Source organism: Protopterus annectens, chromosome 6.part0, assembly GCF_019279795.1.
Source record: "Protopterus annectens isolate FY-2018-M chromosome 6.part0, PAN1.0, whole genome shotgun sequence".
NCBI lineage: Eukaryota > Metazoa > Chordata > Ceratodontiformes > Protopteridae > Protopterus > Protopterus annectens.
In genome coordinates this window covers 1,873,150,502-1,873,176,912 of record NC_056737.1, presented here as the reverse complement: position 1 = coordinate 1,873,176,912, position 26,411 = coordinate 1,873,150,502, and positions in this window count along the sequence as shown.

The following is a 26,411-nucleotide window of genomic DNA, read 5'->3' as shown; positions in this document are numbered from 1 at the left end:
TGTGTGTGAAAATTCAAGTTGGATTTTACTTCAGGGCTCACCTTTGTGTTGTACATTGACAGGAATCACTCTGCCTGCAGGGCATCCATGAGTCAATTTGCATAGACTTATCAACATTTCTACATATAGGGGGGACAGCTATTATTTGTACATTTCTACCCGGGGGGGCACACCTGATTGTTACTGTGGGTGTACATAGGATGAGGGGTACACCTGACACTTATACACATTTGCTAGGCCTGCACTGCTGTGTCAGATACTCCATTTCAGTCTGTACTGTTGCCTATCGTACTGGCTTGAGGCATACCACTGTAATACAGACCTTAGCTTACAGTTACACGCATATTAGATTGTGACTTCATAGCCTACCCAACCCACATCACACTGCCTGACCTGCTGTTATCTGTCTGCATAGGCCTGGGGGGAGGTTACCCATATGCCTCTTAAGAAGGCATGATACAGCATTTGTTTGTGTTTGCGTTTGTCTACAACTGTCCTGCTGGCTGTGACTGTTAGGTATGTGACCCCACCAACTGGTATGTGTGAGTGACTTAAGTTGTGTCTGTGCCAGTAAAATGCTATCATGGCTTAGTGGTTCAGTACTGTGACTATAGTGCACAGTATCCTGAGTTTGAGCCCTGTCACTGCTTTTTATTTTCCTGCTGGGCAGACCTGACTGGTTAAGGAACAGTAAAGCAGGTGTGAGCTTGCCCAGTATGACCTTTCAGCATGTTGTTGACTGAAATTTGCTTTGTTTGTTTGTGTGTGAGCATGCCCAGTATGACCTTTCAGTATGTTGTTGACTGACATTTGCTAAATTTATTTAAGTGTGTGAGCATGCCCACTATGGGCATATATACTATATATGTGTGTGTGAAAATTCAAGTTGGTTTTTACTTCAGGGCTCACCTTTGTGTTGTACATTGACAGGAAGCACTCTGCCTGCAGGGCATCTATGGGTCAATTTGCATAGACTTATCAACATTTCTACATATAGGGGGGACAGCTATTATTTGTACATTTCTACCCGGGGGAGCACACCTGATTGTTACTGTGGGTGTACATAGGATGAGGGGTACACCTGACACATACACATTTGCTAGGCCTGCACTGCTGTGTCAGATACTCCATTTCAGTCTGTACTGTTGCCTATCGTACTGGCTTGAGGCATCCCACTGTACTACAGACCTTAGCTTACAATTACATGCATATTAGATTGTGACTTCATAGCCTACCCAACCCACATCACACTGCCTGACCTGCTGTTATCTGTCTGCATAGGCCTGGGGAGAGGTTACCCATATGCCTCTTAAGAAGGCATGATACAGCATTTGTTTGTGTTTGCGTTTGTCTACAACTGTCCTGCTGGCTGTGACTCTTAGGTATGTGACCCCACCAACTTGTATGTGTGAGTGACTTAAGTTGTGTCTGTGCCAGTAAAATGCTATCATGGCTTAGTGGTTCAGTACTGTGACTATAGTGCACAGTATCCTGAGTTCGAGCCCTGTCACTGCTTTTTATTTTCCTGCTGGGCAGACCTGACTGGTTAAGGAACAGTAAAGCAGGTGTGAGCTTGCCCAGTATGACCTTTCAGCATGTTGTTGACTGAAATTTGCTTTGTTTGTGTTTGTGTGTGAGCATGCCCAGTATAACCTTTCAGTATGTTGTTGACTGACATTTGCTAAATTTGTTTAAGTGTGCCTCAAGTGGTGCTGCAGGGCTGCCTATGTCAGATGCACATAGTACACTCCCTATACATGTTTGAAAACAGGTAGTATCAAGTTAGGCATCCCTTTTACTGTATGTGCGAGCCAGAGAGAGGTGTCATTTTCAGGGTTCCTACTGAGTCACTGTATGTGCTATGCGTTGCCTCTTTGCCAAGGCCAGGGCATACTGGGCATGCCTCCTTCTGCCTACTGGGGCAGGCTCAGGTTGTTCCTCCTCCGAGTCACGCTGTGCCTGTGCAGGCCTTGGCAATGGTGGGGGGCTGTTTGGCCCTGCCCCATGCTGTTCCTGCTGCAGCTGTTTCCACAGGATCATATTGTGTTGCATGGCACATACCATAACAATTTGGGTACATGTAGTTGGTGAGTACTGCAAGGCTCCACCAGATGTGTCCAGGCACCCAAACTGTGACTTGAGCATCCTAAACACATGCTCAATTATGTTTCTTGTTTGTGAGTGTGCCTCATTATGGAATTCTTGTTCATGTGTGTGTGCATTTCTGATGGGTGTCATCAGCCATGGCTCCAGTGCGTATCCAGCATCCCCTACTAGGTGACCGTAGGTAATGTCCCCATTAGCAAATAACTGGGACAGCTGGGTCAGATGCCAACTGTGGGAATCGTGATAGCTTCCAGGGCATCCAGCACACACATTCATTATTATGCCATGGGCATCGCACACAAACTGGCAGTTGATGGAGGGGAAGCCCTTGCGGTTGATGTCGACCCTACCCCGCTCATCGGGTGGTGCTTTGATGCATATGTGCGTACAGTCTATTACACCCACTACCTCAGGGTATTCTGCTATTTGGTGGAAAAGACACATATTGCTGGCCAATGCCTCATGGGAATTGGGGAAATATACATGGTCACCGACATGTGCTGACATGGCATCCAGAAAGTGGTGGAGTACCCTGGATGCTGATGCCTGTGAAATCCCCATCATATCACCAGTTGGTCTTTGGAAGGTACCTGTAGCTAGTATTCTTAGGCCTGCAAATACCTTGGTTTCCATTAGGATGGGTTCCCCTCTGTTGGTTCTGTGTGTGAGGCGTGCCCGGCAAAGCTCAACAATTTGCTGTTGGAGGTCTCTGTCCACCCTATAGAGCTCCACTGTCTCCAGCTCATGTAGCCCCTGGTAGGTTACTCTGGGTCTGTACACTCTTCTCCGTCTCCTCACTGTGGGTTGCTCAGCAGCATTCACAACATCACCACCCTCAGCACCTTGCACATGTTGGTTTATGATAGCAAGTACAGCCCCTAACATTTTGTCTGACTTAAGCTTTTTAAGCTTTCCCTTTTTGTATACTGCAGTATTGGAGAGTTCTTGAGAAAAAATGGTGTTTGCAGAGTTTAAAGTTCTCGGCTGGGCTGGGCTAGTCTGCTGCCTGTGTAATTGGCTGATTCTGATATATTTCACCTGGCAGCTCTGCTAGTTCTCCTTGGTTAACTTCCTACTACTTCTTTTCCTTCCTTTTGCCTTTCTGTTTCCACCCAGGGCAGCGCCGCACAAACAAGCGCAAATGCGCACACAGGCACGCATACGAGCGCACACAAGTGCACATGCTGTGTGCATGTTTGCAAGGAGTTTCCTATCTTTTAACAGTGTGCACCTTTGGTTTGAGGTTTTCAAATAAGACAACTGTAGGCAGACTTCTTTGCTACCTGAGCAACTCAGGGCAAACACAAGCACTGTGCTCCAATTAGCTTACAGCCTGTCTGACACACCCCCTCATGATGTCACCTATATTCTAGTCTTCTACTCACCTACTCTTACACTTTTGGGACATGCCTCACATGCTGGGGAAAATGCCGATTCACTATCCTTATCCTCATTTGCACAGGATTGCCTAGTAATGCATGGTTACATCTCTTACACTGAGCTTCCCCCCTTAGCAACCACTAGTCAGTGGCCATGTTGTCTTCAGCCTGCCATTCACCTGCATGGCAGAATAAGCTTTTTAGTAAAAATGCCTATTTTTGGCTTTGTTTTTAAATTATTTTCTTATTTTTATAAGCGCCGCACGTTTGTGCAGTGCTGCGCTATGCTTAAACATCAGAGATAAAGGAAAAAAAAGTAAATGTTTTATATATTTTTAAACATTTTAAAATGCCAATGGCCTTATATTTGGCCATTGGCATGCTTCCTCAACTGCATGTATCCTGTATTTGGAGATGTCATAGCTCCGTTTAGCTATTTACAGAAATGTACTCTGTTACCAATGGAGTACATTTCTGCAGCTAATACTAATCTTCCACGGACAGGTTAGTGTTTCCTGGATTGAAAATTTACCTCATTTGCATGGCTTTCATCAGCAAATGAGATAATTTGCACACAATGACGCTGTCCGTGCAAGATTAGCTTTAGCAGCTCTCGTGCACGCCCCCTGACGACTGTTCCTGGATTGCACGGCAGACATATTGCCCGAGTGAGCTCCTACACTCTTCTTGCACTCTGTGCAAGCTTTCGTGAATCCGGGGGACTAGGAAGGCAAATCAAGAAATATAAGGGCAAGTTGAGGATTTGTTGAGGATATCATTGTACAAGTGTTTTTTTTTTTTTTAATTCTATGAATGTACTAATTTTCTTTGCTTCTCTTTGAAGCCAAACCCATGCATTTGTTAGTAAGACAGGAGCGTTATTACCAGTTTTGAAAGAAGTATATCTTTATTAGAGAATCTCAGCTTTCTGTCTGATTTGTAGCATTTTAGCATAGAACAGAGAGCTGGGCATCTGTTTTTAAAAAGGATTTTATGAGTAAAGGAAAGGTGAATGAAGTTTAGTTTGTTTGTTAAACACATTTAGGTTAAATTATTGATACCATTCCAGATATAAGGATTGTTTACTGGTTGCACAGCTACTTTTGTAGTTTTGTACTAGGTAGATTCTAATTGGCTGGATATGGATTTAAAATTACAAATAGCTGAGAACTCAGATAAAGATTTGTTGAGAAGTACTGTACTTGTTATGGTAATGTTTGACAAAGAAGAGGAACAATTCTGATACAGTATAGGGAACTATTTTTTTAATGTCTTGCACTATGATGTTAGTTATGATTTAGAGTAAGTACAAGACACACAACCTCACTCAGATGTTTTTCACTATTCATGGGAATGCCTGCAGTTCCAAGAACTGAAATAGCTCTGGCAAGGCTTACATTAAGGGACATCTTCATCTCCGTATCAGTAGAAGAGATTTATCGCCAAATCCTGGGGAAAGATTTGCACTCCAGTCTATTCATAATTTCCAGGGACCTTTTAGAACTCATCACAATAAAGATGGTTCTATGAATTATATAGATATATACATGCATAAAGAAGCTTACAAATTCCTCTTCACTTCTGGCTAACAGATCCCTACTGACCATCCTGGCTTGAACAGGGCTGAACTGCAAATATGACTCTTCAGTGAGCACAGAAATTCAGTGTGATACTTAAAGTGACCCTTTTGAAGTTTGGCTGTGTACAGATCCTGGAGAATTTAGATGCTTGCTTCATATTATTGCCCACCTTAGAACACTTTTCATTCATGTTTATCCATGCCAAGAAGAGCAACTGATCTAATCACTGACCAAGAAAGAGTCATCCAAGACTTTAAACTGCATTGTAATTTGCTTGATAAAATGAGGGATACGTCTGGTTTATTAAAATCTCTACCTTGCCCCTTTATAAACAAGTGTTCTCTAAGGGAAGTTTTAGATACACTGACTTCTGCTTTTTTCCCTGCATGAAAACATTGCATTTGTCTGTTCTTTCTTCTCCCAGGCTACCCAGACAGCCTGGCAAACACCACTGACTATACTAAAGGCTCAGTGCTGCACATCAGACTCTTCACTCAGGGTTACAATGAGAAAACTGCACTGGTAAATTTGCACTAATATCAGAAAATATGAAATGTGCTGGTAGATATACTCTTGGTAGATAATAATTCGCCCATTCTTTACTTCTACAAAGACTTCAGGAAGTAGGTGAGGCCCAAGCAAAGTTGTCATTTGTATAAACAAAGGGATACCAAACCTTGATCTGAGACAGTTCAGGTTTTAGGCCACAAAAATTATTTGAAAGCACAAACTACCTAAAGGAATGAGGGAAGGTCAACAACATAAACATAAATGAAAGCTAGCTATTAGCAATGCTCTTCATTGGCTTCAGACGGGTTCCCTGTAGGGGCACATAAACACAACCATTGTGTTACATCAACAGACAATGGGCCAGGAAGTTTTATCATTTCTGCAGGTTAACCATGATTGCCAGAGATCTGTTAACAAAGGAAGACATTGATGCATGTTTTATAAAATAGTATAAATTTCCTTTTTTTTTAAATCTTCCTCACTGATCTTGAATCAGTACAGGGCAAAAGCATATACTAAATAACTGTACAAAATCCATAATGCTATTCACAACTGCTCCACTTATAGGAAATTTGGAAGACAACAGATTACCTTAAAAAGAGTGCTGTATGCCATTGTCTGAATGTGCTATCAGTTAGTCAGAGTTTCCTGTAGTCCTCTCCATTATATCTTTCCACTGCTTACTTCCTTTAACTCATGTTTCTCAACTTTTGCTGCCCACTTTCTGATTGCCTTTAAACTCGGTTTCATATTCCACTTCTTATCACCTTTAGTATGTTAAATGTTGCAGTCTCTGCTTAGCTATATTTTTGGTCAAAATCATTTCCTCCTGCATTTTATTATAATAGACAAAGTATAAAGAAAAATCTCCTTAAGCAAGCTATAGATCACAGAGCATGGTTGTTCCGTGTAATTATACACTTGTAGATAATATTTTACAGAATTTATACATTAGATTTACACTCTTGCAGTTACCTCTTTTGTATCATAATGTTGTACTATGTTTTACTGCAAAGTTATTGCTTATTGTTTTACTTTATCCCAGATATTGTTGAAATGGATCACTATGGATCAGTCCATTACTCTGGCAGAGATGCAAACATAAATAAATCTGTTTAGACAATGGGCAACCTGTAGATCACACCCTGATTGGAGAAAGAATGTTCCTCCAGCAGGTTGTTAATCTACAGGTAATGCCCACTGAAAAATTGAGTCCACCACTTCATGGCAGCATATCAAAATGCTGTGGAGCTCAGACTGAAGGAAACTAATAGCCCCCATTATTTTACACTCACTAAGCAGAGCATTTGCTGTTTAGCGAGTGTAAAATAAAAAAGAAAAGAACATTTAAAAAAATGTGTATGTATTTATATCTATGTGTGACAGTGTATGAGAGAGAGAGATCAGTCAATGTATTATTTTACACTTGCTGTTTAGCAAGTGTCAAAACATATATGAAACAGGAAAAAAGCATGTGTGTGTGTGTGTGTGTGTGTGTGTGTGTGTGTGTGTGTGTGTGTGTTTCTGTTTCTGTATGCATGCGAAAGTGTGCATCAAAGCAAAAGAGACTGTGTTTTGTGTGTGTGTGTGTGTGTGTGTGTGTGTGTGTGTGTGTGTGTGTGTGTGTGTGTGTGAGAGAGAGAGAGGAAGAGTTAAAAATGAAAGTGATTGAGCAATCCCTGGCAGCAACAGCAGTTAACAGGTTTGGATACCTCTCGACCTGTTAGCTCAAGGTATCTGGATAATCCTAAAATAAATGGGGGACAAAGGCTCAAAATAGGAACAAATTTTAAATATTGCTGTTACACAATCACAAAGTTACTTGAATATTAAAATTTGTATTAGCATGCATTTTCTGAAGCAGAGGTGTGTGTTTGTGTGTGTGTGTGTGTGTGTGTGTGTGTGTGTGTGTGTGTGTGTGTGTGTGTGTGTGTGCGCGTTATATTTTGGATGTAAAATGCTTCCTCCAATACCATTTACATATACTACAGCAACTTCGAAACATTACGCGGAGGAACTATTTACAGAAAATATATAAAAAATATAGTAATTAAAAAAAGAATAAGCAAGTAAAACACAATGATTTCACAGACAACCCATTCTCTAAGTACAATAATTCCCTTCTGGGTGTGTGTCATTGTGGAAATAATACCCTTCCAGGGGTGTAAAGGCCTGACACTGCAACCAATTGTTCTCATTCAGTATAATGCTCCAAAAATATTTCTGTATCTCCAATCCCTCCCATTCGTTAAACATTATTTCTTTCAAAATGCTTTGCACCCTCCTCCTGATCATGTGCAGTTATCTCAGAATTCATTAATTTATTCAAATAACTGTTGTGAAAAGAACAATGACTGCAGTATTGACCAACTCTTATCACTTCATTTATCTTTCAATTTCAAATTATTCTCATATATGGAGCTTACAAATACATTAAGCCATGATTATTGTAAAACAGTTTTCCTACTCTGCTTTTCAAAAGAAAGAAAAGCAGGAGAACCAGGGATCATAAATCATTTTTCCTTAGTCCATTTGTATTTGAAAGATATTTAATAGCAAGACAGATTTGGAATTTCTTTGTTATCTTCCCTTTTTTTAACTTAAAAGTTCATTCTCCACTTCACTAATATAACAACCAATCATTACCATTACCATGACTCTATGTTCTACCAGCTCTGTGGGCATAGAGGGATAAAGCCCTGACTATGATCCAAGTATCCTTAGTTCAGTCAGTGGTTCAGGTACCAGTTAGAACTAGAGTGAACAAGGGAGGGGAAGAATGTCAGAACTTAGCCAGGTCAAATTTCTTTGGGGGAATGAGGTAGAACATGTTCCTGGGGATAGCAGTTCCAGTTTAGAGTATCCAGTGGAGACCAGATACCGCATGTATATATACAAATATAATATGCACATTCACACATTCGCACATGCATGGACACACAAGCGCACACACGCACACACACACACACACACACACACACACACACACACACACACACACACACACACGCAAGCAAACCACAAAAACTAAAGAAAGATTTCCATGTTACATATCAGTTGCAGAGTTGAGAAAGTTAAACGTGTCCCAGTGCATCTCCCCAGTATGAACTCTCTAATCATCATTTTTCACAGGAAATCACCAACAGCATGGTTTCCATGTGCATATTAGCACTGTTTTCCCTTATTTATACTTTTTTCTTTTCTCCATTGTTACATAACTGTGGACTTAAGTGAAGCAATGTTGGGGGAATGAAATCCCCCACACTTGTGGTAGAGGGTGGCTTGTCCCCTGCAAAAAATCAGTTTAGGGAAATATCACATACAGTTGAAGGCACATTTTGCACCTTCATAGATGAGATGGTACAAGTGAAGGCAAAATAATATAGAGGAACAATTAAAGATATGAAGTGAATGAATGATGCACACATTGTTATGAGTAAAGAATTCAAGGAAGGAAACCTAATATATATCAGCTTGAAGGTTAAATTCTCCTGAATGCTTTCACCTGTTAAAATAGGAGGTCCTCACTGATGCTTAGAATCTGTGGAGTTAAACTGGGTAAACGAAAGACACCTAAAAACAATATGTTGTAAGCAATAGAGAAATAACATTAAGAAGTAGGAGAAATTCATGTTATAATTAAATGGTTGTACAAAGTACATAAAATTAAAATAAATTCTAACTTATCTATTATGTGGTTTGCTGAGTCAATGAGTTCAGAATTAAACAATAGAAAGAACTACAGACCAGAGAACTAACCGTAAAAATACATTCTTTGAATGATGAAGCAGTTTCCTTGTGCCTAATTATTGAAGAAACAAATCATGGAGGTAATGACCGCACATATGTTCATATGAACATTGAGACAGAGGAGCTGTGCTATGTGCAATGGGGATATTTGACTGAATTCTGTAAAAACATTTTTGCAATCCAAAAAGAAATTTCAGAAATGGTTCCAGGAGAAGATGTAAAACAAAGCAGAGCTTGTAATGTCCTTATTATTTATATGTTGGACATGTTAATGATTTTTTGCAGGTCTATATTACTTCATCGAAGATGAAATTCCTCAAACATCTATTCATCAAACATTAGTCAGCAAATGTTCCCTTCAGCAAACGTTTACATCAGCAAACATTTTACATAGGCAAAGGAGTTAGTTGTGCAAAAGTAGGAAATTTGACCTTTTTCCCCACTGTAGTGTGGTGGGTTTGATATGCTAATCTGTGTGTTATGGTCAGAGTGGTGGACAACTAACTCTGTTCCCTGTACGAAACGTTCGCTGAATAATGTTTGATAACTGGAGGTTCAAAGAATTTCATCTTTGATGAAGTGATATAGACCCACTTTATGCATGCCAATTACGATGTCAGAACTCATAAAACAATTTGTTTTCTAAGACTTATTTTTCTCCTTTAAAAAACAGCCCATGGGTGTTGTGCCCCAAACATATATAAGCAAACTCCAATTGCACAATTTTGGAGAAAGGGGCAAAAAAAAACAACTTTTAATAAAAATTCTTTGTTTCATTGAGTTGTGTACAAGATGAGATCAGATGGGATAATTTATTTTGATATACTATGCATTATAATTGCATTTATTTCAGGTGCCATACCTAGCTGTTGCACTGATGTGGGAGACCATGGCTTTTCACACAAAATAAAAGAATACTTAATTTAAGTGAGACACATTTTGTATGCCTTCATGTGAAAAATCAAGAAGTATTTGTCGTGAGAGTCAGGATCTAGGCATGGTCCATGGGGTTTAACAAGAGGACACAGGCCTATACTGTAAGTGTCAGTACTACATGTCACACAAGAGACTGTGCAAAACAATATTCAAATCTGTCTCTAGCAGTCAGACCTCTCAACTAATCGGGGACAAATTTCAACAGAATCAGGGACAAGTCAAGAAAAATTCAGGGACAATCAGGGACACTTTTAAAATATTACTGCTATTAACTTGAAACATTGACAGAATCAGTGCATATGAATTAATACACATTTTCCAAAGTAAAAGAAGTCTATAAGTCTTAACTATTGTCATTATTCACTAAGTGTAATTCACCACCTTTCCTCCAAAAGGCACTAGTTTTAGGAGGGATTAGGAGGGACAGAGCTAAAATTTGAGTCAAAATCAGGGACGTTCCTGAAAATCAGGGACAGTTGAGAGGTGTGCCAGCAGTTGCTGCTGGTCAAAAGTCCAGCAAAAGGACCTTCCAGCCTAACAAGTAAAACAAATCAAGCACAAAACCACAACAAGGTGGCACTGATCAATGCTAAGAGTTTAAGTGATACATTACCTGATCTGGTTTAAATGCTCAGATAGCACTCCCTTTATACCTGGGTTTTGCACATCCCATGATTTTAAACCTGATTGAAGCTGTGATGGTGTACTCCTATCTGTTAAAGACCATATTATCTTAAGCAGATTATGAGAGTCCAAAACAGAACTTATTGCGACCCAAATCACACTACATACAGTCAATTATCAGATCACAGCTTGCCAAAGGACCCTTTATGTGTCCCCTAAAAACCGTGTTAGATTCCTAAACATTCTACATGAACTTCCTATAAACAAAACTCTATCATCCTCGAGGACTTTAATTTTCCAATGGTTAACTGGGAAATCTATACTTCAAAACTTATTATCTTTCATAAACAAGAATTCCCTGGACCAGATTGTCAAAGAACTCTTTAGTGGACAAAATATTTTTAACCTGATCCTTACGAATGTTGCAGCTATATGCACTATGTCCATGTTATTCCCTTCACTGGTTAGGTCCAGTCACAAACTAGTAACCTCCTCTATCAAAGTCTGGAACCTTCAGATGCAAATATTACTGAATTCTAGAAATTCAAGCATACAAAAGTTCTAAAATTGTATGACAAAGTTTCCAAATGTACATATGGCTGTATAATCCAAGATGCTGATGTCAGAAGTGTTTATGCAGACAAGTTATTATCTCATCTTGATAAATTCATTAACTTAGTAGTCCCAGCTAGATCAAATCAAAATGGGACATTTAAGAGTATAACAACATGGTGGTAAATGAGCATAAATAAACTATGCAATACAAGAAAAACATTATTAAAATACATACCAAAAGAATAACTCAAATGAAAGATAACATCAAGCCATTATCAAAATGATTGAAAAAAATGTCATCTGGAAAAAAAGACATCCCATGAACTCAGAATATTCTTGGAAGCTAAAAAACAACAACAAATCCTTCTTTAGTTACATCAGAAAGATAAGGAATATCATTCAACATTGTTCAGAGCACATTCAGAATAGAAACTTGAATCTAGTGGATATTGCCAACATACTAGGAAATACATTTGGTACAAACATCACCCCATTGACAGCTATACATTCCTCACATTTTACTCTAGGACTCTTACCTCTACTTTTCATCAAAGAACATTTACGAAAAGTATTTTCTAAAACACAGAAATACATCTTCCATGGGACCTGATAATATTCTTGGCTACTTAATAAACAACACTAAACAAACACTGGCAGTTTCACTCCTTAATCTGTTCAACCTGATTATAACAACTGTGCTCATCCTCCATGTATGGCGCATAGCTATGGTGATACCACTTCATAAGGGTGGCCTAGCCACTCACCCCAGAAATTACAGCCTCATCAGTCTGATAAGTCTCATATGCAAAGCCATGGAACATATCATAATGGATTAACACTGACCTCAAAAATCTTTCAAGAACTGACTCCCATCACTTTGGTTTTGTCAAAGGCAAATCCTGTCTTGTTAATCTGGTAAACTTCTAAGACAGGGTAACATAGGCAGTGGACAATAGACACAGTCTACATACAACCTACCCTCTTACCATGGCATTGATTTTATGCCTCATACCAGTATAATAAACACACTAAATGCAATCTAAATTGTCTCCTATCCAGTCAGGTAGACTGCAAATTTGTTGATGGACAGAACCCATACAGTGATGGTGCTGTGTGCTTCTTCTGACAAAATGAAAGCGGGCAGTGGAGCTACCCAGGTATCTATCTTGGGAACTGTGCTATTTGGCATCTACTTCTCTGATCTCCAAATCACAAATGAGGATATCTGTTTAACCAAGTTTGCAAATTATAAACTGCATGTCATCCTCAAGTCCCCCTCCAACACATAGGCCAAAAAAGTATAATTTGTCATACTTGGTATACAATTCATACCAACAGTGTATAGTATAGAAAACACCTCACTTCAAATGAAGAATATAGTGTGAGATCTTGGAACTTTGGTGGACAGCTCACTCTTCTTTATCCATCACATTGCAGTGGTGGTTAGAAAGTATTTTTACCTTTTGTAATTCATCGAAAAGGGTATATCTTCAAGATCAAAAGAAGTCCAGGTCCTCTTCTATTATGCACTAATTTGATCTATTATGTAATACAATGCTCCCATTGGGACATATCTAATTAGACTTGTCAAGCAACTGGAAAGACCAAAGATGCTACTAGCTAAAAAGATCAAGGGCTTAAAAACTTAAGCTAGCAGAAATTATTGGAAGCTCTGTCACTGTGTTTAGTATCCTATAGACCATAAGGATTACTGTACATGTCCAGAGACATAGATCTACTTAAGCAAGTTAACAAAACAATGTGGAGAGATACAGTTATCGCATAATACCTACCCCTTCTTTGGAAAAAGCTTTGTCTCCAAATTAAGCAGAATGATTCACTATCTTAATTCAAAATGGAGCTAGATAACTGAATAGGCATCCATAATCTCACCCCTGGCAGGACTGGCCTGACCCTTCTTGAAAAATTGAGGAAAGGCCTATAGTGGGTACTGGCAAAGTGTTAAATGTTTACTGGTGCAGTTGCTTTGATATTATATGATTCCTTGATTCTAAGATGGAGAAGCTAGCATGTTTCTCCAGGAGATTAGTTATGGCTGGGGCAGATAAAGATGAGCAAAAATCTGATTGCTTGGTATGGTCCTGCAATAACTATATTAAAAAAGTTTGTCGAAGCTAGAAATAAGCTTGACATAATATAATAAAAGAACATTTGAAATGATGGATTAACTGGATTACTGTAGACTATGGATGATACTAAATGGACAAAGGAAAACTGGATATAGTTTCATATAATTTAGTCTAATGCATGAGAATGCTTTTCACTGTGATGAAAAATGTTACTGTCATCAAAATGTGATGACCTATAGCACAAGGGGGTTTGAATCCCAGCAGTGTCAATCAAATATGTAAGGAGCAGTAGCATGCACTGCCACCAAATATGAAGACAAAGTCCTAGCTGCCACCAGAGGGACGTTGTCTCACAATATACCACTAGTACCTAGCAGGGTAAACTAAAAGAAAGAAAGTACACATGACCATAACTCAATAATCACAAAGTGGAACTTGACACCAATGGCATGAAGAGGATATGCACTGCTTTTCCTGGGTAGGAACTTTCAACATCAACCCCCTGACTAGACTGCACACAGGCCACCTTCAGAGTCCCTCGGTAAGCAGTCCAGCCCCTTATCCATGATAATAGCTTTTCACAAAAGTTATTATTTTCTCACACACACATAGATACAATTCTCAGGGAAGGCTTGCAGAATGTTACAGTTCCCCGCAGTGTTCTTTTTATCACAATAGTATCAGGTACCATAAGGTTTCCTACTGCTCTTATATAAGCAGAATATGATATCACACACTATTTTTATTGGAAGTAGGCTTAAACAATTCAACCTAGTGGAGATGGAGAGCCACTGCAGTTTATTAACCAGAGATAAATAATAACTATACTCTCAAGTAGTAAGCGTCTACAGTAGATGTATTCAAAAAAGACCAGCAGCAAAAGATTTAAAATGAATAAATAAACTCCACTTAGAACAATACAGCAAACAGTGCAATTGCAGGTTAAATATACAAACTAATAAGAAAGTGCACTCAGAAGAATAAAATACAATTTAATTTATTATTTATTTATTGACATTTCTTTACCCGGAAAGTCCAACTGGTCCCTGGTGCCCTTTTTTAGTGGCAGCCCAGGGATAAAAGCTCCAGGATAAGAATTTAAAGCAATCAATATTTAAAAATAATAAATTTTATAGTGCAGTTTCACTGAATACATATTAACCAGTATAATAAAATTTGTATTGATGTTCATAAGCAGCGTACAAGCATTGTACTGAGAATTTACAGATAGAAAAGTGGTGCATAGCATGGGTAGGAGTAATTTAATAATTACAATAGAATGAGGTATTAGAGGAGATAAGCAAGTTTAAGTGTTAGTAGAGAAGTAGCAATGGAATAGTAATTAGGTGATGTTAATTAGAAGTAGGTATAGTAGTTTGAGTACTACAATAAAGGGCAGCCTTCCCATCAACTTACCACACTCTTCCTCTAAATTCAAACTACAACCCATCTCTACTTCTCTCATCTATAAATTTATTTATAAACGTAAGCCATGTACTCCATCTGCTGACCATCTTCCTTCCCAATATTTCCAAAAAGCAGCCAAAGAAATTGCCTACCCTATATCTATCCTTATAAATAGAACAATCCAAGAAGGAACCATCCCAGATATTTGGAAAATCTCCCACATTATCCCCTTACATAAAGGTGTGAACTCTAATGATTACTCTAACTATTGGCCAATTGCTCTCTTATCACCCTTAGCAAAAATTATTGAAAAATGCATTCACCAACAACTTTTACATCATCTCTCTCTACATAACTTAATAGCAAACTGTCAACATGGCTTTAGGCCATCACATAGCACCACTACTGCCCTTCTATCCTTTACAGATACCATCAATAGAAACCGTAATAAAAACATCCTCTCATCTGCACTCTTTATTGACCTCTCTAAAGCTTTCGACATGGTTAACCATACCCTCCTAATCAATATTCTTGAATCTCTTATCTTTGATTCTTTAGCCGTTAAATGGTTTAGATCATACCTCAGCAACAGGCAACAGGCAGTTCTCTGGGAAAATCAAATTTCATCCTTTTTACCTGTCACCATCGGGGTCCCTCAGGGCTCCATTCTTGGACCACTTATTTTCTCATTATTTATTAATGATCTCCATGTAGCAATTCCTCAAGCCACCTGTATTCAATATGCAGATGACTCCATACTAATATGCTCAGCAACCTCTCCATCTGAACTATATTCTCTTACTTAAAATGTTTTCAACACTGTAGAAACATGGTTTACCAAAAGTTGCCTCCTTCTTAATGCCAAAAAACAAAACTCCTCTTTACACACACTACTAGGTCCACCCCCTTAGACTTCTCAATCTCTTCAAATAATGGCACTGTAATTTTCCCTGACTCTACCACCAAACTTTTAGGAATAACCATTGACAATAATCTCTCATTTGATCACCATATAAACAACACCATTAAAATAGTCAACAGAAAAATAGGCTCCTTATATAGAATAAAACCTTTTTTAACCTCAACAGCCAGAGCCAAGATCGCTCACTCCCATCTAATCTCAACCCTTCTGTATGCCTCACCTATATTTACCAACCTTAAGAAAATTAACCTCAACAAATTAGCAACTTCCTACAATAATATTGCCAGATTCGCTACTGGCAATCCCTTCAGAACCCACCAATGTTCTAATCTTAGGCAAGTAGACTGGCTGGAATTCCAAAACCATCTGATAATCCCCCAACTCACAATTGCCCACAAGATATTTTACAAACCCAATAATACCCCTATACTCTCAAAACTCTTAATCCCATATAATCTGAACTCCCTACGTTCTTCTAGCAAACTCCTTGCTAGTTTAACAAAGTCTAATAATACAGCTGGTGACTCTCTGTTTACCAACACAGTAGGAAAAAACTGGAACCTGTTACCCAATGAACTAACTCTAATTACATCCCTGCCACTCTTTAAACAAAAATTTAAAAAACACCTCCAAATGCAGACTATGCCCTTGTAGTAACCCTGACTAACAACCCTCTTCACCCCTGTTTTTCTTCTCTTCTAACCAAACTTCCAAACATTTAAATGCTTAGTCTTGTAATTAAGACTGACAATATTTAAACTCTAATCAACTTATTGTTTAAATCCTTCAACCTGATTTGAACTATTGTACATAACACTTACTGTATTATATCTGTTTTTAGCTTTCTTAAGCAATATTATGTTCACTGTTACTTTTCTTAAGTGTTTTGACCTGTGAAATGTAATTAACTTCCTGTTTTATTTGGTTTATTTATCCTTTATTTACCATGTAACAATATTTTTATACTTTTGTATATCTGTGTGGAGCGTTTCTCCTCGGGCCTCTACTGAAAATGGATATATATCCAACCAGACTAGCCCGGTCAACAAATGTAAAATAAATAAATTAATTAATTAAGTGAAGTATTAGAAGGATAAAAGCAGCTTAAGTGATTATGTCTTAATGGGAGGTATAACAAGGTGATGAAGGATGTTAAGAGAAATTATTTCTCAAATGAGGAACAGAGACAAAGCCAGGAGGCAGACAGGAAGTCTATTAGTAATAGTTTGAAAAGATGAAGGTGTGAGATAGACCTAAATGATATATGAATATTATTCCAAATTCTAGCCACATTATGGGAATAGAGACTGACCCCAGCAGCCCTTAGTGGCTTGTAGATGGTAAGCATCCATTTATCATTTAACTGATGGGGACAGTTGCACAGATAGTATTGGAGTATAGGGCTTATTGCTGAGCAGGCAAATGGGATATAGATGATTTTGTGGGTTAAGATAAGATGGGTATAAGATAAGTGGTGAGAAAGTTCAAGTCAGTTAAGTGGTTTTGGGGTTAAACAGTGGTGACTCTGGTAAGATTAATTGTAAGCAAATATGGCAGCTTTCCTGTAGCATTGTTCAAGTTTAGAACTAAGGGAGATTGATAGGCTGGTCATAACAAGGGCACCATATAGGAGAGAGGCTACAAGGTAAATGGTAGTTAGAGTTACCTTGGCAGAGTTTATAAGAAATGTCTTTACTCTGTGAAGGGTACCTCATTTTTGATGTGTTTTCTTGATGCTGTTGTAGATATATAAATCCCATTTAAGGTTGTCATCGGTTGTTATGCCATGTAGATTTGCATGTAAGGTATCTTCAATCATGGTATTATTTAAGGAAGAAATTTTAAAGTTTTTTTTCATGGATTTTTTTTTCTTTTTGCAAAAAAGAAAAATAAGTTATTTTTTTGGGATATAGTAGCAAGTGATTATCCTGTAGCCAACCTTCAACAGAGTTAAAGGCTTCTTGAGTAGTTCTCTGAAGATGTACCAGTTTATCTAAATTGCACAGTAGGATAGTGTTGTCAGGGTATTGTATGAGGGAAGTTTGCTGAGAGGATTTATGAAAATTGTAAGTGAATAAACTGAAGAGTAGGGGTCCAAGAATGGATGACTGTGGCATGCCAGTATTGACAGGAAAGATGGGAGAAAAGGTGGAGATCCATTTAACAGACTAGTATCTATCAATTAAGTAGTTGTTAAACCATAGTAGTGCAGAATGTGATAGCTATAGGGAAGACATTTGACAGGCATTTTTGATGAAAGACTACATCAAAAGCTTTAGAGAGATCAAACAATACAGAGGAAATGAGCTTGCCTTTGTCTCTGACTTTATTAATAGTATCTGTGAAGGTTAATATGGCTGTGGTAGTGCTATGGGTTGGTCTAAAACTATGTTGTGTGGGGGTTCAGCAGCTTTTCCTGTAGGATGTGTTCAAGTAGATGTTTGCGACTGAAATTCTCCAGAAGTTGTGACAATAAGGATGATATGGCAATAGGTCTGAAATTGGTTATATCAGATGAGGTTCCTCTTTTATGAGGGGGAATGCTGAAAACACGTTTTCCATAAAGAAGGAACATATGATTCATTGATAGATGTATTAACTAGTTCAGACACAGGATATGCTATGGAACTGACAGCAAGCTTCACGTATTCTTTTGGAACATTACCTATTGAAAGAAAACAGGGTTTCAGTTTAAGGAGTAGTGATTTGATACAGGACGTCTGTATGGGTTTTAGGGTGAAACAGGAGGTGGTTGCTGTCAGCATTGTTAGATTTAAAATCTTTAGTAAGGGCTTTAGGCTTTAATGCTTTCTATGAAATGTGTATTAAAGTGAGCAGCTACTTAAGTGGGAGTGCTATTTGAGGCAGAATTAGAAGTGGTGGTTGGTCCAGGATGGAGTATATTATTAATGGAATGCCAGACTTTTTTAGGGCTGGAAGACTGATATAGTAAGGGGTTACTGTAGCAGATTTTCTTGTCTGCATTAATCTGTCATTTAGTATGGTTACATTATTCTTTAAAGTGTTATAGTTTCAGAGAGATCTATTCTTTAACCAGACTTTCCAAGCCCTATCTCTTTCAAGCATTAAGCACCCACTATGAGTAAATAACCAAGGGGTATGGTCATCCTTTAATCATTTTGTTCTAAATGGAGGCAGACTACTGAGGATTCTAAGGAAAAGTGTGTCAAATGTACAGCTTGAAGCTGGGATATTTTCCAGGATAGAGAAGTAGTACTGTACCAAATGTATCAGGGTTAAAATTAATAAGGTTATAGGATGTTCTAAGTAAGTGTTGTTTGACATGATGTGTACTGAGTCTATTTGCATATTCAGGGAGATGGTCACTGAGGGAATAAGAGAGAGTGCCACTGGAGATATACTTAGAGGAATCAACAACCAATATCCAGTCAAGAATTGACCCATAGTTTTTGAGATAGTTATAATGTGTGGGGGATGAAATAAGTTCAGTCAACCTAAAAAGACTGAGGCTAGTTGATGGGCATTTTGTGGAGATAATCTTGTCAAATTAAATTAATTTCATTTAGGATTATCTTTTCATTAAAAACTGTGTGTAAATCCAGTTTGGTGTATTTTTCAGTATTATAGCATTATTGCGTGGGGGAATAGAGAGTCCTCCAACATATAGTTATTCATGGTTATTTAGTTTCAGATGGGAGATGTGGAGTTTGGTATTATGGAATTTGGGAAAAGGTTTAGAAATAAAAGTAGGATTTTAGGATAGTCAGGGTATAGTAAATCTACTCCACCATTTTTTTATCATTCCTGATGATATTAAAACCAGGGAGTGAAATTTCAAAGTCAAATATATCAGGCTTTAGCCATGTATCAGTTATGGCAAGGATAACTGGTTTGTTGTGGGAGATCCAGGCAGTTCTGAAATTTTATTATAGATGCTATGAGTATTTCAGAAAATAAATTTAAGTGGTATGGGTGAGTTTGAGATAGATGGTTTGGGTTTTGATGGTTTTGGTGATGGTGCAGTCCATGTTTTGAAAGAATATGGGTGGGATGAGTAGGAATGGGTGTTTGGCTTGGCATGAGTTGTGGAGGCTACAGGGGAGTCAGGAAGGGAAAGACACCAGGTTGGAGTGAATGTCCACATTGAGTGGTAAGAGAGAGAAAGAGAGAAAGATGGATACGTTTGGTAACCTGTTTTGGTTTATCTTTAAGAGTTTATTTTATTTTGGTGCAGTAAATGTGAGAATTTAGTAACTTGAATTTGAAGTAAAGATTGGGTTAGTCCTTGTACACACTGCAAGTGATTAGTGGTGAAGAGGGGTGATTTTAATGGTTAGAGGTGGAACACATAGTGGGAGAAATGTGTCCAAGACTGACTGATGTATGCTGATTTGAAAATGATAAAACAGGAAGACTAAAGATTCAGTAATATTTAAAAGAAGCATGATATGTGGGTTTGTAGAGACATCAGTGAGAGGGGAGCTAAAACACTGTTTTAACAAACATAGCAGGGGTAGGAGTAGATAGATGAGTGGGATTAATGGAGTAGGTAAAGAAAAAGTCTGCTCTATAGATTACTAGACTTCCTAGCTATCTGTTACTATGAAATATTGCTGCTGACTAATCTGAATTAGAAAAAAAATAAGAATTTTCACAGGCACAGCAAACCTTTTCCACAAATGTGTCTACAAGTTCTTCCATGCAACAAACAGATCAAAGGCAATTTTTACATTTTATATACAATTTAGGTCCAAATTTGTGTCCACCAGAAAACATTATATCATTTTCTGTAAAATAAAGCATTATATTAGCTTTCTCTTATGTGATTTGCTGTCCCACAACGAAGGTAACTAAACCAGTTCTTCTACCTGTAAAGGACAAGGGCTTAATTACACCAGCCCTGAGACAGTAAACAAGATGCCAACATATATTGCCTATCTGTCTGACTTTTAATGTCTGCTTTCTTTCCATGTTTTGTTAAGAAGACTGTGATTGCATTTTATGACATAAAGGAGATGCAAGCAGAAATAAAACGATCTTCTTTCATGTGTGATTAAAAAGGCTGTGAAGGATGTGACCAAGATGGCAAGCAGATAACAGCATACACATTTTGCTCTGCTTCTCTTAAACAATCTTGACAGGATTAATGAGTTAACTCATTCCCTCCAGTACAGCTCTTTTGAGTGTGTACCTTTAACTCCCAGTGGGCGTGGCTTCTGCCTTTAAAAAATTAAGTTATTACCTTACAATTCTAACAAACAGTCATTGACATAGGTCAGATATCAATACAATTGTGTTTGCCATCATGTATGCTTGAAGATAAAACATTCTGATATGTTGTATGTAGCATGGTTTTGGAATTATTAATGCAAATATGAACAAGCAATATTTGACGCCTAGAGGTGCAGTAGGAGGTGACTGCAGATGCACCTGGAGGCGTCACTCGGATGTAATGAATTAATTATCAAATTAATCAAAAGGTATTCATAAAAGGTGAAACACAGAAAGAAAACCATTTGGAACTGTTTGATGAACACACACACACACACACACACACACACACACACACACACACACACACACACACACACATATATATATATATATATATATATATATATATATATATATATATATATATATATATATATATATTTTCCTGTCAAAACTACAAACTTAATTACTAGAGAAAAATGAGCCACTTTAAAGCAGCATCGCAAGAGCCCACTGTGAATAAGGAACTACAGTCTATTCTTAGTAATATGCAAGAGTTATTGTTGACAATTGAACCTGATTCTAAAGTAGATGCAATTAAAAAGACTGTAAACAAAGACTGAATTAATTAATGAAGTTGTCAAATAACAAAAACTTCAAATATCTGCTATGAAAGAGTCAGTTAATGACACTGATGGCAGACTAACAGAAGGAGAAAGTAATATTGAATTTATTCTTAAACAGAACAATAAATTCCTGGAAAAAATGGACAATTTAGAAAACAGAGATAGAAGAAACAACATACAGATCTATGGTGTTCCTGCAATGCAAAAAGGAGACAACATGGTAAACTTTTTGACTTCTTGGATACCTAAATATCTTCAGCCTTTGTGAAGCCCTGTCTTTTGGCATGGAGATGGCTCACAAATCCTTATCTACAATAATTTTAAGTAAGAAACATTCCAATCTAAGATCTATAATAGTTAGATTTATCTCCAGTCAAGATAAAGACTTACTTTTTAGAACAACCTGGTCTGCTTTACCCATAAAAATAGGAGATATTGTTATTAGATTCGACAATGACTGTTCTTCCTTGTTAGTTTCAAAAATGAAAGCATGTACTGCCCTTTTAAAGAGTTTAAAAAATCTGAAATAAAAACACATCTGATATAACCTGCAAAATTAAGACTATTTCTAACAGATGGATAAAAAACTTTTGAATCCTTGAAAGATGCACCCCAGGATTCACGAAGCTCCTTTCAAGAATAAGACTATTCTTGCACAGAGTGGTTCGCTTTTGTTTAGAATAGCAGCGCGCCTTGCATATGCATGAAGGCACGCTGCTATTTAATCTAAATGGACACGAACCAGGAGCTAGCACAGGGAGCATGTGTCAACAGTGCCTGCACATGTAACACACCCCCTTTGCTCAGAAAGTGCTGTATGGCAATTTGTGACACAGATGAGTGTCAAGCTATATAATATTAGAGCCTGGCTCTAATATTATATAGTAAACGAGTGTCCGCAGACACTGAAATGTAAGTAGATAACATTTCAGTGTCCACAGACACTGAAAAAAACAAAACAAAACACAAACACCTAGAAAGCAGCAGCCTTCAGGTGCACACTCCCAAATGTATGCACACTTGCCCTTCATGCATGGAAGCAGTAGGGCAAGAGGAAAGCAGTAAAAATTGAAAAAATGTATTTTTTTCCATCAAATAAAGCTGAAATTTAAACAGTGTGCAGCTTGTTTGCGCAGTGCGCCTCTACGCTTACCCTGGCTGAAATCCTGAAAACGATAGACAAGTGCTACTGTTATAGAAAACTTCATCAAGCTGCTGTAGCATAGTAGTACTGCTATGGTACAGCATGTCGAACATGCTCTGTTCAAATCCCCCCTCTACCAAATTATTTAATAAACTTTTAAGGAATTTGAATGATAAATGTCAATCATATGGCTCACGTATAGCACAGTAGGGGGGGGTAATATGTTAAATATAAATGTAAAAAATAATTCATAAATTTAATGAAAAAATAGACTTAAGCAATGCTTTGCTAGTGTAAGCATTGCTTGCCTGCTTTCAGCTCTGCTTACCTGGTGTAAGCATTGCTATGCTGATTTGTGTGGAGCGAAGCATCTTTCAGCATGTTAAAATTGGCTAATCAAGGAAAAGGTGCAAGAAAATGGCCTATTTAAACCGCACAGGTGGGAATACAGCCATAACCATTTTGGATTGCTCACAGCAGGACCAAAATGTCTGGTATTGGTGAAGGTGTTCGCTTCTGAGCTCAATGATGGGGCATCCAGGAGACCATGGTCATGGTTGGGTTTCTAGTAAAAAAACATGATGGCAGGCTGCTGCAGGGCCAGTACCAGGGCTCCCAGTACAAAGTGGAGGCCTGGGTCCAACTTACACACGATCTCACCAGTGCCACTGGCATACCCCAGACTGGTAAGCAGGTACGTCATCACCATAATGACCTGAAGGGGAAGAGGGGTGCACTCTTGGACAAGTGGATCCAAGAAGCCCGAGTGCAGGATGTCCCACCTGTCTGTAAGTATGCAGTCTTTTGTATCTCTAAGTATGGAAAAAGTTCAAGTTGTGACTGTGCAGGTATGATTAATGTGTGATGACTCCCCATACAGCTGCTGTGGAGAGGTCCCAAAGTTCTGAGGCTCATGCCCAGCAACTGGCCTGACTGCATCGGGAGTATGGCGAGTACAGAATTCCCCCTACTATTAGCAGTAAGAAATCAAAATTATAGTAATTGTAGTACTGCTTGTATATATAATTGTGCTGTAAATGTCCAGGAATAAATGCCTGTGTCAGGCTGCCAGTGTTACAATGGAGTATTCCCAGCTGCTGTGTAATACAGATGTCAGTAGCAAACAAGGTACAATATGCAGGAGGGGAATATTAGAATATGCATGAGTGTGTCTGAGTGAACCTGCCAAGAAAGTGCCATGTCAGGGCTACTATAACAGTTAGAAATAAAAAAACATTCTCCTGTGCAGATCATGCAGGAATAGTAATTGTGGATTTCAGAGTTGTACACAGATATGTATGTCAAAACTAATAAAGGTGATCTCAAACACTGGTGTGTGTCATTTCACTTGTACCTGAAAAATATAAATGTGTATGTACTGCAGAATGCATTAACTGAGGTGAACTGAGTTAGCACTGCTTGTCTGCGAACTTTAGAATGGGCATGTCAAATAACTGAAAAAAGCAGCAGTACATATTGCCATCAGAATGTGCTTTACTTGTTTGTCTGCCAGTTGTGTCTTGTGTTAACCTTTCAATTTCAGCTGTATGTAGCTTTGAATGTACTGAAAAATATATAAGGCTAACAGGTGCGGACGTAAAACCTACACCGTGTACTCAGGAATCTAAATAACAGTATGCAGTTGTAAAACAATCAAATGAGTAATCCAGCTAATGTGCACATTTCACAATGACACCAATGTCTGTTGTGGATGCATAATGTGTACTGAAAATGGGAAACAAATAATGCAACATGTCATAATAAAAGTACTGTGCACAAAAATATGTACTAGACAGAAATGTCACAAGCAATACACAACACCTCCTGAGCAGCCCAGTCTGATAAGGACTAGGCGTGTAGTTCAATTTTGCACAAATACCACGGTTCAAATCCAGGAACCACCACTAACATCTCACAGTCTAGTTCTACAGTTGTAACCTCCAATCTGAATAGAAAAAGTAATGTACTGTAACACATAACATTTTCCATACCAGGCACACAGGTAAAGAAATCTGAATAGAAATACTAGTATGATGTGTATAACTATGAAAGGTGTATAACTGCTGCGTTGATCAGCCACAGTCCTACAAATAGATGCAAGCTAGACATCCACACTCTGCAGTCTGCCCCAGACAAGCCCCTCAAGTGTCACGCTGTCACAAATAGTTTCCCCAGTCTTCAAGAAACCTGCACACAAAGAATGTCACAGTAGATGTATGTGACAGGCACAACACACACTCCAGGGCCTGCAACTAATACGTGAATCTGAAATATGTGTAGAAACAACAATGTGATGTGCAATCAGTTCATCTGCACAGGGCCCACAGGTAAAGAAATTCATATAGAAACAGCTCTGATGTGTAAAACTAAAATAAGGGTACAATTGCACTGTTGATATCTACAGCTGTTGGTGTGCTGTAGCAGCACCATGGTCCAGGTAGAGTGTAAGTGTGGTCAGAATGTAGAGTAGTGAATAGTAGTATACAGACAAATATATTTGATAGCAGTAGTCAAATGAATTTGTTCCCTTCCCCCACCACTCAACTGATCCAGCCATCACACTGAAACCAACATGGGTATGTTCCTAAACAAACCACTAATGTTGGGAATGTTGTTTCATTTGGTTTATCATTGTTTAAACTGTGTACATACTAATATTCCCTGTTGAATAATCATTCTACTGCCTGCCTTAAATACCACTAACTGGCATGCTGTTGCAACCCTGAATGCCATTTCATACATGCATGAGTTCTGTTTGCTATGGCACTGTCATAATTGCACTGTTTAGGGTAAAAGGGAATATCCATGCATGCTATTTTGACTAATGTTGTAATGTGTTGTGCATGATTAACCAATATTCATTGTTAATTTCAATACTATAGCACATATGGGAAGGCAGATCCCAGGGGATCTGCCTCTCCCACCTCACCTGGCCAAGGCACCAGGTCCCAGCACATCTGGGACCCAACGCAGACCTCCATCATCTGCTGGTCCTGCACCACCCTTGGGTAGAACCATTGCAGGGCATGGGGCTTGCCCTCCTGCAGGTGGGCGCTGTGAGGATGTTGTCACCCAGGATGAGGTCTGTGGCATGGTATGCAGTGTCCTCCAGATGGAGCTACATGACCACCTGCACCAGGTGGAGAGCAGGCTGTCGCAGCTATAGGAGCAGGCAGCCCAGCCCCCAACACAGCCACCTTCAGGGCTGTGAAGGGGTACTGCTGACTGCCATCAGATGGAGACATCAGTACCACTATTATGATCTGGGGGGCTTATGAGCCTCAGATTCCCAACCACCCTCCCCTTCAATGTGTTTACCCCTCCATGTGTCATACACCACCCATTTCTGCTGTCTTGTCTGTTCTCTGTCTGCAAATGCAACCTCTCCTACAAAACTTCCCTCACCACACTTACCAATAATCTTTCCTTAACATCCCACTCTCACCTCAAAAAAAAGGGCATCTGTCCCACAAAAAAATCATGTCCCATACATAGCTCATCCAGAAACATGTACCCATCCCACAATCTAACCGTACCAATCATCCATATTGTATGATGCCCACACACCTCCCTATAGGGTGTGAGG